The following is an 11,219-nucleotide window of genomic DNA, read 5'->3' as shown; positions in this document are numbered from 1 at the left end:
TTCTCCTTACCAAAGTTTGTTTCTTTTTATCATGTGAAACATGTTGGAATTGTGGAAGCAATTTCCGTTGCAAGGCCACATTATTTGTCTCATGCAATGTTTCATTGAATAAAACAAGAGATTTTGGCCATGCGACATAAGTCTTAAGAGCATGCACTAGAATAGTCAGCTCGTCACCAACCGGTATAGGTAGTGGTACATCTTCGCATCCTTCTTTTATTCGTGTCACCACCACACGATAATTGAGTTCTCCTAACGTAACACCGTGTATCTTATCAGAGGTTCTGATCACTCTTCCAAATGCAACGACGTTATTTGTTGATTTGACAGCAAGTTTGCATGGAATATCCTAAAACATAAAATGTTAGGTAAAAAAATATTGACTTTGTAAATAACGTATCAACTCATACCTTATCTAGATTTGTACTTTGATTGGCATGTGACGTGTCTTGATCCATTAGTTCAATAGTTGGAGACTTCTTCCTCTTTAATCCTTGGGCCTTTACATATGATTTAAATTAGTAAACTATATATGAATATGAAGTTGAATCATAAATAAAACAGAAACACTCTTACCAAATTCTTTAGTTGTGTATTCAGTTCAAGAGGCGATGTGTCATTAACAGGTTTGTTAAATGGAGATTCTTGTACTTGTGCCTTGATAAAAAAAATACACATATTAATACTAAAATATATTTAAACTATAATAGAGTGGGTTTGTAGAATAGAATACCTTGGGATTCATGGTTTGAATAGTCGGACTTTCCCTTGTTTGTAGTCTTTGATTAAGTTGATCATGTAACTTGTTCATTTTTTTCAATAAGGTCACGCATTTGCTCATCCTTCTCTTGCAGCTTCCTTTCTTGTTCTAAGAACCTCTTTTCATTTTGAAACACAACATATTTCATAGATTGTGTAGGGGTGTTAAAATAATGTTTTGGCGTCACATAACCACCAACACCACGAACATGGCCCGAGTGCTCAGGTTTATCTAAAGCCATTGTTAAGATATCATTGCTGCCATTTAGCGTCAGTGTGCTGTTCTTAAACTTCATAGTATAATCGTCCTAGAAAAAATATGGTCATTTAAGATTAATAAATATTTATTTTCAAGATTTTTTAATTAATGAAAATGAACTTACAATTTTTGCGGCGACATCAATTGTTTCCGCATTTATCAACCGTCCTTTCTTATCTTTTCGAGATTCAATCCAAACAGCTGATCTATCCGGTATCGGGCCTTCAGGTTGTTGCTGCATCTATAACAATATAGTGTGTCATAAAGCTTTTAAGAAAAGCATAATTATTTCATCCAAAAAAATTGTATGCTTACCATTTCGAATTCAATCCGTGCAAGTGATTTTCGAGAAGTTCTGTGGTGTAAACTTCGGCGAAGTTGATATTTTTGACGTTTCTCCTAAATTGGACATCGATAGTTATATATACGTGAAATTATGTATGATTCTTTAAAATCATTATCTGCACCTGCCATTCTTCGGACAAACGGGATTTAAGGAATATGTCCCAATCCTTTTGTCTGATTTCTCCGGCATAATTTGGGGGAGGCTTTGCATATATTAATGGCCGGGTCAAATTGCTGTATATGTAGCTTGGCATCCTTGACTTGAAGTTTTTCCATTTTGTGCAAACTGACCGCAACACATGCTCTCGACTTTTTGGACTTACAATAAAAGTTTCCTGCACAAATGTTATTATTTGTTAACACAATATCAACATAATATAATTAAAAAAAATCATTACATACATTCACATCATTCCAAATCAGAAACTTTACGCTTTGAGGGATTTCATCCCAACTCTCTCCCGTGATTGGAACCATGCGACGAGCCAAAACTCCCATGTAACTTTGGAAGTTTTTATTTTGCTCCTTGATAGGTTGCCCCCTTGAATTATACTCAATTTTAGCTTTATTCCCTTCACTTCTATTCTTAATTACTCGAATCATTTGGGTCACTTTCCTAACTCCAGTTCGTTTTTGTTCAGTCACCTCTGCTTGTTGTAGTGGTGCGATGTACTCATCATCTTCATCATCAATATTTTGACATTGTTGGGCTGGAATCTCAAAATCCTCATCCTCATCTTCTAGGACGTAGTTATCATAATCCTTAGGGTCATCCATATAAACCTATAAGAAAAAAAAATTAAAAACTTATTAGATGTTGTGTGCGTAACAAAATTTGTCAAAAAGGGAAATATATAGTAAGCTGTACCATAGAATATATTACAAGTTCATACTACATCATTGCTTAATTTTCAATCCAGATGCCTTCTTCGTGATCTCTAACATACGAGCTATGGTGTTCTTCAAAATTTTCACCATGAATATTGCTAGATAATAGGCCTTTAATTGGTGTCAAATGATTGGCTAAAATGTCATTCTCATCTTCATCACAAACTTCTTTGGCATAATCTTTTGGTTGAGTTGCGAATACATGAGACCATCTCTCATCATTTTGCTTTTTGACATAAAACACTTGTTTTACATGCGATGCCATGATAAATGGTTCTTTCTTATGACCTAATTTACCAAGGTCCACGAAAGTGAAGCCATTTTTATCAACTTGAACACCACTCTTGTTATCAACCCATTCACAAAGAAATAAAGGCACACGAAATGCTGCATAATCAAGCTCCCATATCTCCGTAATAACCCCATAAAATAACATATCAGAGTAAGCATGGCGTTTATCTTTAGAGCTTGAGACTTGCATAGTTTCTGCAACTAAGCTTACACCACTATTTTGACTAACTCTACTTCTGTCTCGATCTCTGGTGCTAAAATGAATGCCATTGACAATATATCCAGAGTGCTTGATAACTTGAGTACTAGGAATGCTAGACATCATTTGAAGTGTATCAGATACACCATTTATGTCATCTTCCATCATACACATTATCTATTTCAAAATAAGATAAAATAGAAAAATTAGTATTTTGAAATGTAAAATACAATTATAACTGGAAATATAATTTGTTGATTCTCTTACTTTATTGTAAAACCAATCAACAAATGTGCGATGATGCTCATCTTGAATTCACTTTGGATGCTTAGCTTTTGCAGGATATTTATTTTTCAACCAAGAAAAATGTTCGCTACATGAGCATAATAGATTATTAATATTATAAGAAAACTGAGTATAATGCTTGACTATAGATGTAAGAATATTTTGCGTACCTAATAAAAGGTTGAACTTCATTAGTATTTTGTAACACAGTTTGATGAGCTTTTAATAACTCTTCATGTGGAACTCTACGTATTGAACCATTGGTTACTCCTTTACTCACTGATATATTCTCCTCAAGATCATTAGGAATTCCTATAGGCTGAGTATCGTGCAAATATTCCGAACAAAATTGAGCAGCTTCTTCTACAATGTAGCTTTCAACTATACAGGCTTCCGGACGGTTTCGATTCCTTACATAACCCTTCGTTACTTTCATATTTCGTTCAAATGGATACATCCATCGCAAAAAAACAGGACCGCCTAATTGAACTTCTCTCACCAAGTGAATTGTAAGATGAACCATTATATCAAAAAATGACGGTGGGAAATGTTGTTCGAGTACGCAGAGTGTCATCACAATATCATTTTGTAATGCGGCCAGCTTTGACACGTCAACCACTTTGCTACAAAGAATGTTGAAGAACAACGACAATCTAGTAATCGCATTTCTGACAGCTTCGGGTAAAATAGATTGAATAGCCACCGGTAGGAAGTGCTGCATGAGTATGTGACAATCATGGGATTTCATGCCAACAAGTTTCAAATCCTCCATCATGACATAGTTGCCGATGTTTGCACAATAACCTTCCGGAACCTTTATCTCTGACAATGTTTGGCAAAATAAGTGTTTCTCATCTTTAGTCAACGAGAAGCTAGCTGGAGGTAAATATGTGCGACTTCCGTTGCACTTAGGGGCTAATTCACTTCTAATTCCCATGTCGACAAGGTGTAATCGAGATGCAATGCCATCTTTTGTTTTACCGGGAATGTTCAGAAGAGTCTCGACAATACTATCACAAACGTTTTTCTCAATGTGCATCACATCGAGATTATGCCGAAGAAGTAGGTGTTTCCAATACTCTAATTGGAAAAAAAATGGATTTTTTCTTCCAACATTTGCTTTCGCTATATGAGTTCTTTGTTGTCTTTCTCCCTTTTTTCTCTAGCAACGTGACTTTCTCCTTTCTTTTCTTCTTTATCTTGCCAAATGATTTGAACCGTAATTGACTTAATTTGGATTCTATCTCGATTCCCGATAAAGGAATAGGTGCCTCATCGAATTCTTGTTCTCCATTGAAAGCCTTCCTCCACCGTCTAAAAATGTGATTTTCCGGTAAGAACCTTCTATGCCTCATGTAGATGTTTTTCTTACCATGATTCAAGTATTCACTTTTTGTACCTTCTTCGCATATTGGACATGCTTTATAACCTTTCACTGAACATCCAGATAAGTTTCTGTATGCAGGAAAGTCATTTACAGTCCACAATAAGGCAGCTCTAAGCGTAAAATTAGACCTTTGAAAAGCATCATAAGCTTGAACACCGTTCTCTCATAAAACCTTTAAATCATCAACTAAAGGTGCCAAATAGACGTCAATATCGTTCCCTGGTTGTTTAGGCCCTGGTATTAGTAGTGAGAGAAACATAAACCTTCGTTTCATAAATAACCAAGGAGGAAGATTGTAAATGGTGACAAGAACATGCCAACAACTATATGTGCTACTAAGAGATTTGAATGGGTTTATTCCATCTGAGGAAAGTCCTAGCCTATGATTTCTCGACTCGGCACCAAATTCAGGCCATAGTGAATCCAATTGTTGCCGTGCTGGCGAATCGGCTGGATGGCGCAATTTTCCATCTTTAATCCTTTCTTCAGAATGCCAAATTAAGTTCTTGGCATGATCCAAATTACGAAAGAGCCTGGTGAATCGTGGAATAATTGGAAGATACCATAAAACCTTTGCAGGAATTCCTCGTGTTGTCTCATCGGTGTTCTTCTTTTTCTTCCATCTCGACTCGCCACATATCGGGCATTCAACTTCATTAATGTAATTTTTATGATACAAAATACAATCATTAGGGCAAGCATGTATTTTCTTATAACCCATGCCCAGAGTACTTAGAGTTTTCTTTGCAGCGCTAAATGAAGAAGGTATCTCATTGTTTTCTGGCAGCAACTGCTGAAGGAGGCATAGTAAGTCTGAGAAACATGCATTGCTGACCCCGTATTTTGCTTTCAAATTGAATAACCTTATCAATGTTGAAAGCTTCGTATGCTTCACACAATTTGGATACAAAGGTTTCTCTGAGTCCTTAAGCAGCGTCTCAAACTCACTCGAGTCGTCCATTTTTTGTGCTTGAACATCTTCAACCATTTGAGAAACATGATCAACACCAAAATCAAGATCATCAAAACCTCGATTCCCTCTTTTTTTACCCTTCACAAAGGCCTCATCACATGGAAGACTTTCACCATCATGAACCCATAAGTTGTAACTTAAGTCACTACCAAATAAGAGGAGGTGTTCTCTTATTTTCTCAACAGTCATTGACATGGTATTCCCACATCTCAAGCACGGACAACTAATGTAGTCGGGATCACTACAAATAGATCTACAGTATTTTAAAAACATTTCAACCCCATTCTGATATTGTGGGGTTGCTCTATTAGCAGACATCCAACTTTTATCCATTCTTTAAGACAAAAAAAAAATAATAATATGTGTGTGTAAGTATCTAACCAACAATAACAAAACAACAGGCTTTGATTAACAAAAAAAAAAAAAATTCCTTAAACCACAATGGACTGGAAAAGTTTTGTACCTTAGGATAGATAGTGTGAATCAAGCAGCGATTGGCAATAGTGATGAACTAAGGTATCAATGAAGGATCAGAAAATGTATTTTGCTGTAAGAAACAAAAAGGAAAAATAGTGGTTTCAAATAAGGGAATGATCATTGGTATTCAGAATCATTCAACTTATTGATGAGGTGCTTGAAAATTCAAGGCATGGGCTCACACAAATCATACACTAATTTCAATTTTACTTAAATCAACAATATGTTAGTCTTCAAATGCACAAAAATCATAATAAATTTGCAATAGAGAAAAATAAAGTACAGAAAAATAATATTTGGAGCAGAAAAAAAAAATAAAGATTTTTTTTAATATATATATATATATATAGATGAAACCAAAAACCATCTTTTAATAAAGCTTTACTTAAATTTATAATCTAGCATGTTATGATTAACGATAAGAAACAGCAAGTTTTGATTAACAACCCAAAAAAAAATATTCCTAAATAAAACAGCAGGCTTTGATTAACAACAAAAAAATCTTCCTTAAACCACAATGGACTGGAACATAAAAAAGCAAAGTTATAGAGTTTATGTCCAAGAACGTAAGAAAGTAGGCCCGCTTGCACACACCGACCCACACCTTTTCAGTCTTTTTTTCAGCATTGTTTTGTGGAAAAGAACAGACATTACATAAGGAAAAAAAAAATCGTACCCTGCAGCGACACCATGGAGCTTCTCGTGAATATTATGGTTAGGTCGGAGACGTGGTGAATATTATGAGAGTGCTCAGACACGCCTGTGAATTAGAGGCGGAAAAAAAACAATAACTTTGTCAATACTTGAACAGTCTAAACAACTTTTTTAATCAATTTAAACTCATACTTTGTTTGGAAAATTAAATATGGCAGTACGGTAATAGTCTAAAATGATACAATGTCATGTACAACACTTGATTTCATTACACAATAGAGGTATAGTAGACCATAGTAAGAGCATGTGATAAATCGGTCAGATATAATAAGTAATTGTCCCCAAAATTTAAGTGCTTGGTATTGTAACAAAGTAATTGTCCCCAAAATTTAAGTGCTTGGTATTGTCACAAAAGCCTAAAATATAAGTTCAAAATTAAGATCATCTATCTGTAGAAACCTACAACGTCAAGCTGTAACAAAACAATAAAGGAGGAATTCAAAGCCTCAAACCCGTCCTAATTTATCTCAACACAACACAAACTAAATTCAATCACCCCTAAAACTTCCCAAATAACGTAATCTCCTTCTCCTTATAACAAAAATCAATTCCAAAACCAGGTAAATAAATATGAACAACCATCAAAATTAAAATCCTCATATCCCTGTTTTATCTTCTCAAACGAGGGAAAACGCAAAAATACAAATAAATCAAACACAAACCAGCAATAAGAAACAAAACAACTACGAATCAAACGGCAATTTGTGTTTCGTGTTGTAGAATTGCAGAAAAAGGGTAGCAAGTTCCAAACGTTTTACAATAAGGGGAAAAGAAATCTTACTATAGTCACAGAAGAGCGGCGGTGGATTTGAAGAGACGGCGGCGACGGCGGTGGATTCGAAGAGGCGCCGCAGGGACTCAAACGGAGCGCGGTGGACTGGGCTACGGTGAGACCGAGGCCCTCGAGTCTCTCGTCTCCGAGGCCGCAAAGAGGAACGATAAGCACTTGCTCAACGTGGTGTACAACCGGTACAAGTTCAAAGAGAGACAACCGCGACGGCAAGGTTAGGGCGTGGGGCGGAATCAAAGTTTGGGCGCGAGTTTATTTGGGGAGCGGCGTGGGTGGTTTTTCTGAGAATGAAATTCAATTGGTTATATATACAAATCGGTGGTAGTGGACCATTACGTATAGAAAAATGAATATCTCACTTTAAGTGCATATTTCCTTTTTAAAATAAAAAATTAAGTGCATATTTTACAAAGAGGGAAGTTTACACTTTTTTAAATAATAAAGCCAAGTTTTATAAAAAAAAAAATAAATAAAGCCAAGTAGATTGTTGCTTATCCTGTTTGTTAAAATAAACCTTCATGACATCAAGCAATGTTCTCGTATTCTATTCAGCTCAACTATAACCAATATAGTCTTTTACTTTTATATCACACAAAAACAAAACAAGCTACACTAGACTTGATTTTTTTTTTTTTCGTATCTTAAATATAGATATCACATTTTGTCCTTATATGAATTAAAAAAAATTATCCTCCTATACATGTCCCTAATTAATAAGTAAAAAAAAGTATTTTTATATATAATATATATGAAAATATATATTAAAGTTTCTACAACTGTTGTATTTGTGGACTCATGAATTGTAAATTTTTAATGACTCTATTTAGGTTCATAGTCGTAAAAATATTTAGCATGACGTGTCTTATTTTTATTAGTTGAGAACTTTAACGACTGCAAAATTAATAATAGTCATTAAAACTTTAAGCGAGATATATTATGACTGTTATGTATTAACAGTCATATAAAAACCACGACAGTCATTAAAAAAATTAACAGTCATGATAACTTTTTATGACTGTCAAATTCATACGTGTTATCATTTGTTTAGTCGTGTATTCCCATATTTGTAGTAGTGGGGTCTAAGCAACCCCACCAAGGGAGGAATGTTATACGTCTCCCGAAGCGTGCCGAAGACTCGGGAAGTGAGCGTGCTCGCAGCATCGATTCCCTTGCAGTCTAAGCCGACGGGGGCGACAGAGTCGCCTACTCCGTACATACGAGTCCTCTCCAGCGATCGGGCATAAGTGTAGCCCGAAGCCTCCACGGACTCGAGGGCCGGCCATGCCGTCGCCAACACCTCGCCATCATGTTTCTCCTTCCCCCTCGCGGGAGGAGCCTCTGAGTCCTCCTCAGGAGCCTCCGAGTCTGACCCTTGGGGATCGTCGGAGTAAATCTCGTCCAAGAAAGATTCGGACGGCACTATCACAAGCTCAACACCCGAGGCATCCAAGTTAGACGCCTGGGGGAGCTCGGCGCTCACCGCCGCTTCACCCCGCTGCTTGAGCAGGGGGCGTCAAAGGACGCCTCGCGGGAGACCTGGTTGATCACCAACCTTGACGAACGCGGGTCCTTGGACACTTCGTCCTCCCCTTCGGGGCCACACCTAGCAGGTGGGCCGCTCTCGGGCCCCGCCAGCTCGGCGATCGCCGCGGCGTCGGTCTCCAACTCCGCGAGCCATCTGTCGGCCGCGCCAGTGTCTTCCTCGACAAAGATGGGAATCCCGTCGAGTTCCTCAAAGGGACCCTTGGCCGCCCCCCCAAAATTTGGGAGAGGGCAGGTAGGGTCAACCTTGGGATCATCAACATGGGAAACAAGCTCACTCCCCATTAAGAAAAAGGAAAAAAGTCAACTCCCGGGGGAAATTTCAAATTCAAAGGAATTTTTCGATTACCCGCAGGCCGCCAGTGTGAACAGAGAGAGCGGGGACTCTCCTATTTATAGAGAGGAAGGAGCAAACCCTGCTCCTTCCCCCTGCTCGCGCGACACAAGGCCCGCCCCGCGGGCCGGCCTCGCGCGCGCGCAAGTCCCTCAGGGGTCCGGCCACCAAAGATATGCGTGCGTGCGGTCACGCGTGATCGAAGGTGAAATTACCTCAACGCCCTTTTCTTTTCTAAAGTTCACGACTTACGTCCCGTAAGCCATAAACTTGGGGGGCTAATGTTACCGGTCGTTTTCGGGACACCGAAAATTCAAAAACGATTCAAGGCCGACCTGAAGCCTAACAGGCCCCGGCCCACCAGGCCCGAGCGCCCCGACTCACCCACGGCCCGGCACGGCCGGCGCGCGCGCACTTGCGCCCCCGGCCCTGAGGCCCCCGGCCCGCACGCGCACTCCTGCGCCCTGACCTCCCGGCCCGCACGCGCACTCCTGCGCCCCGACCTCCCGGCCCGCGCGCAGACTCCCGCGCACCCCGGCCTCCCGGCCTCCATGCGCACTCCTGCGCCCCGACCTCCCGGCCCGCGCGCACACTCCCGCGCACCTCGGCCTCCCGGCCTGCGCGTGCCTCGGCGCCCCGGCCAAGCGCCCCTACTGCCTCAGCCGGGTGTCCCTGCCACCTCGGCCACCTCGGTCGAGCGCCTTCACCAGCTCGGCCGCCTCGGCCGAGCGTCTTCACCAGCTCGGCCACCTCGGCCGAGCATCTTCGACAGCTCGGCCACCTCGGCCGAGCGTCTTTGCCACCTCGGCCAAGCGTCCTTGCCACCTCGGCCAAACGTTCTTGCCACCTCGGCCGGGCACGCCGCGCCCGGCCAAGTCCCGCGCTTGGCACGCCCCGCGCCCATCCAGGCGACCCGGTGGGCCTCAAGGGGCCGGCCCAAGGCCTCCCCTCAAATGCTATAAATACCCCCCCCCCTAGGGGAGGAAAAGGGGGGAATTGATACATTTTCGAAATACATACATTTCGAGAACAATACTTCTCTTCTCTGAAGAATTCTCTCGTGCTCTTGTGACATTCCAAGTGCGCGCACTCCTCTTCCCTCGGCTCAGAAACAAGGACCCCCCTCCACGAGAGGGAGCGCGCTCCTCTTCTGCGACCCGAGCTTCTGCAGTACACACTGCTCTCCAGCTTCTTGGCCCTTGAGCTAGCACTCCGAGCTACGAGCACGCGACCCCTCTAAAGTCTTCACGAGAAGCTACGAGCCGAGTCCTACTCTAAAGTCTTGGATTCCCAAAGCCTCTGAGCCCAAGATAGCCCCCATACACAAATTGAACTACGTTCTGACCTGATCCCGACTAAAGGGTACGTAGGCAGCCAACTTTTGGCGCGGTCACACCCCCCCAAAACACACCTCAGGGTTTGGATGGTGCAGCTCGGTCTACGAGCTCCCTTTTTTGGCCCAGGCGCGATCACTTGGTCCGACCTTGGATCGAACCGCCCGAGGTATTTAATCGTGGTTCATTTTCGTGCGACAACAAACCCTCAGCCGGCCCACCAAGTTCACTCGGCCAATGGCCGAGTGAGTTCCCTGCCGGCCAAATAGCTCACTCGGCCCAAGCTTTTCACTCGGCCAATGGCTGAGTGAACCTCATCCAGCGTTCACTCGGCCAATGGCCGAGTGAATCTCACTCGACGTCCGGCATTCACTCGGCCAATGGCCGAGTGAACCCCATCCAACGTTCACTCGGCCATATCACTCGGCGTCCGGCATTCACTCGGCCAATGGCCGAGTGAACCTCTTCCAACGTTCACTCGGCTAATGGCCGAGTGAATCTCACTCGGCAGCCTAACTTCACTCGGCCATCGGCCGACCAAGTCTCACCCGGCCGATGGCCGACTCAGCCTCACTCGGCCAAGGGACTTTCAAAACGTCCCTTGGTCGCCTATAAATATGAGGGTCCCTCCCTCGGTCCAGG

At 41.6% G+C, this 11,219-nt stretch overlaps 1 pseudogene; it reads right to left on the bottom strand.

Moving 5' to 3' along the window:
- Positions 1-794: 794 nt before the first annotated feature.
- LOC149383407 (uncharacterized) lies at positions 795-5,719 on the bottom strand (annotated as a pseudogene).
- Positions 5,720-11,219: the final 5,500 nt, after the last annotated feature.

The sequence above is a fragment of the Urtica dioica genome, chromosome 10 (genome assembly GCF_054948205.1).
Source record: "Urtica dioica subsp. dioica isolate 48M chromosome 10, U.dioica_male_clone48M_v1_H2, whole genome shotgun sequence".
NCBI classification, from domain to species: domain Eukaryota; kingdom Viridiplantae; phylum Streptophyta; class Magnoliopsida; order Rosales; family Urticaceae; genus Urtica; species Urtica dioica.
Note: the sequence above shows the minus strand (reverse complement) of the source record. Positions and strands in the feature narration are given on the sequence as shown.